General features: G+C 38.2%; 1 pseudogene across 1 annotated transcript; it reads left to right on the top strand.

The window, feature by feature from the left end:
• Positions 1-1,515: 1,515 nt before the first annotated feature.
• On the top strand, positions 1,516-2,821 carry LOC115899016 (annotated as a pseudogene). Its single transcript, XR_004058617.1, has one exon. The product of XR_004058617.1 is annotated as a zinc finger CCHC domain-containing protein 9 pseudogene (transcript).
• The last annotated feature ends 749 nt before the right edge of the window (positions 2,822-3,570 follow it).

A 3,570-nucleotide genomic window follows, 5' to 3' on the forward strand; every position in this document is an offset into this window, starting at 1 on the left:
CATATATTTGGGGCTAAGCTACTATCTTAGTTCATTTTGTGCTGCCGTAACAGAATACCTGAGATTAGATAATTTATAAAAAACATAAATTTGTTCTCTTACAGTTCTGGATGCTGGGAAGTCCAAGATCAAGGCTCTGGCATCTGGTGGGGGCTTTCTTTCAGTGTTCTTACAAGGCAGAGGAGCAGAAGAGAGAGAACTCATTTTCACAAGCCCCTTTCACAAGACATCATGACCTATATAACTCCCCAAAGGTTCCACCATCCAACACTGTTGCAATGAGGATTCAGTTTTCAGCATAAGAATTTCAGAGGGGATACATTTGGATCATAGCAGCTACAATATGGTATCAAGTTTGGGATGAATATTCCCAAGAGAGAAAAGGTTTTTTTCTTTTCTTTTTTTCTTCTTTTTACTATCAACCAGCCAAGTAGTATTTTTAAAACATGGCATCAACATGTTAAGCAAATTTATATTTAAGAAACAGTGGAGGAGATGTAAAAAGGAAGAGCTGACATCATTAGATGAATGGAAACATCAAGAACAAAAGAAAGATGCAGAGTGTGTACATGCCCATTATTCACTCTGAATGTAGAAAGAATAGGTTTTGAGATAGTCTTCAATGAAAGGGAGCCTCGTTTGTTGACTTGTGTGGAAAAAAGCATATTCCTAGTGCAGGAAGGAGGTAAAATGGGTGTTGGGTAGAATATAGCTTTGGAAGTTAAGAAGCAAAACAAGCTATGTAGTCCATCTCTCCTTGCAATGAGTGACAAACTCAAGTACTTTGAGAAAAGAAGCAATGAGCTCACCCTGAAATATTTGGATTTATACCTAACACTAAGGAAGACAAATAATAAACTGTTAGTAGCCTAATAACTCTGATGTGGTTTGGCTGTGTCCCCACCCAAATTTCATCTTGAATTCCCGTGTGTTGTGGGAGGGACCTGGTGGGAGGTAACTGAATCATGGGGGCAGGTCTTTCCCATGCTGCTCTCGTGATAGTGAATAAGTCTCGTAAGATTGGACAGTATCATAAAAGAGGGTGGGGGGCTCCCTGCCCAATCTCTCTTTTTGCCTGCTGTCATCCATTCAAGATGTGACTTACTCTTCCTTGCCTTCCACCTTGATTATGAGAATTCCCAGCCACGTGGATCTGTAAGTACAATTAAACCCCTTTCTTCTGTAAATTGCCCAGTCTCAGATATTTCTTTTTCATCAGTGTGAAAACAGACTAATACAAACCCTCTCCTCTAATTTTTTTGATGCATCATCTTCCCAAGATGTTTCTCTGTAAAAACACTTTGATGAATCCATTGATAAAAGTATAAAATGTAAGCTCCGCTATGGTCTAAATGTGTCTAATTTTGTGTCTCCCTGAAATTAATATGTTGAAACTGAATCCCCAATGTGGTAGTATTAAGAAGTGGGCTCTCGAATGCCGCAGGAGGGTGGTCTTTCCTGGCTTGCTAACTCGACTGCTCTGGGGGATTCGTGCGCGGTACCTCTGATGAAATTATGACCAGGTGGGCCCGAGTTAGTACCACATGTAACAAGATACCCTTGCCTGCAACATCGTGGGAGGACATGAAGAAGGGATCCTTTGAGGGAACAAGCCAAAACCTACCAAAGCATAAACAACTTGAAGCCAATAGGCTATCCCTCAAAAATGATGCACCCCAAGCAAAACATAAAAAGAAAAAGAAAAAAGAGTACTTAAATGAAGATGTGAATGGATTCATGGAATACCTAAGACAGAATTCACAGATGGTTCACAATGGGCAAATTGTAGCAACAGACAGTGAGGAAGTAAGGGAAGAAATTGCAGTTGCTTTAAAGAAAGACAGTCGATGGGAAGGAAGAAGATTAAAAAGACAAGCGGCAAAGAAAAATGCAATGGTGTGTTTCCATTGTAGAAAACCTGGTCATGGAATTGCAGATTGCCCTGCCGCCCTTGAAAATCAAGACATGGGCACTGGGATATGTTACAGGTGTGGGTCCACAGAGCATGAAATAACCAAGTGTAAAGCTAAAGTAGACCCGGCTCTCGGCGAATTTCCTTTTGCAAAATGTTTTGTTTGTGGAGAAATGGGCCACCTGTCTAGATCTTGTCCGGATAATCCCAAAGGACTCTATGCTGATGGTGGCGGCTGCAAACTTTGTGGCTCTGTGGAACATTTGAAGAAAGATTGCCCTGAAAGTCAGAATTCAGAGCGAATGGTCACAGTCGGTCGCTGGGCAAAGGGAATGAGTGCAGACTATGAAGAAATTTTGGATGTACCTAAACCACAAAAACCCAAAACAAAAATACCTAAAGTTGTTAATTTTTGATAACAACTAGCACTATCATTAGTTACCACCTCATCATTACTTTCTAAACCAGGCCCACTTCACGAGTTAGAATTGAGCTCCCTTGTAGCCAGGACTATACTGTAGATATCAGTATGATCTGGGTGTGGTCGAAAACAATTTTGTTTATTCTGTCCATCAAATTGTACTTCTACCACTGTTTGGAGAAGATTGAAGAAAAGAATAAGATGATTAAATGGATTCTCTAAAAGAACATATTTTAAGAGACAGAACTTAGACATAACCAAGTAGTTGTATACCTGATTGTAACAATCATCTTTTATAAAAGGAAAATTATGCATAAATGTAAAACACTCCTAAACAAAGGGTACAAATGAATTTTTGGTTATATCATTTTCTTGGCTCAAAGTATCAAATTTATTATTATAATAGAAATTTATAAGTTGTTAGAAAGTCTATGTTTTTAAAATATGGAATAAAAATGCATTTTCTATTTAAAAAAAAAAAAAAAAAAAAGAAGTGGGGTCTCTGGGAGCCCTCATGAATAGGATGAATGCCCTTATAAAAGAGGCCTAGGAACTTGTTTTCTTCTTCTACCATGTGAGGATGCCACAAGAAGGCACCAGTTTTGAAGCTGAGAGAGGACCCTCACCAGACAGTGAATCTGCTGGCACTTTGACCTTTGACTTCCCAACCTCTAGAACCATGAACAACATATCTATGTCATTTATAAATTACATACTCTCAAATATTTTGTTATAGCAGCCATGGACTAAGACAGAAATTGGTACCAAGAAATGGGGTATTGCTGTAACATACCTAAAAATGTGAAAGCAACGTTGGAATTGGGTAATGGATAGAGATCAGAAGAGTTTGGAAGTTCATGCTAGAAAAAACCTAAAATGCTGTAAATAGTGCATTAAGGATGGTTCTGATGACAGCTTAGAAGGGAGCTTTAAAGCAGACTCAATCTTCTTAGAGATTATCTAAGTAGATGTAATCAAAAGGTTGATATAAATATGGATAGTAAAGACTATTCTGGTGATGTCCAGATGTAAATGAGAAACATGCTATTGGTAACTGGAGGAAAGGCCATTCTTGTTTTAAAGTGGCAAATAACTTGGCTGAGTTGTGTGAATCCTAATGCTTTTTGGAAGGTAGACCTTCTGAGTGATGAAATAAGATATTTAGTAAAACAAATATTTTAGCAAAGTGTTGAAGGTATGGCATAATATTTCTTTTCTATTTACAGTAAAAAATTAG

This window comes from Rhinopithecus roxellana, chromosome 8, assembly GCF_007565055.1.
Source record: "Rhinopithecus roxellana isolate Shanxi Qingling chromosome 8, ASM756505v1, whole genome shotgun sequence".
NCBI lineage: Eukaryota > Metazoa > Chordata > Mammalia > Primates > Cercopithecidae > Rhinopithecus > Rhinopithecus roxellana.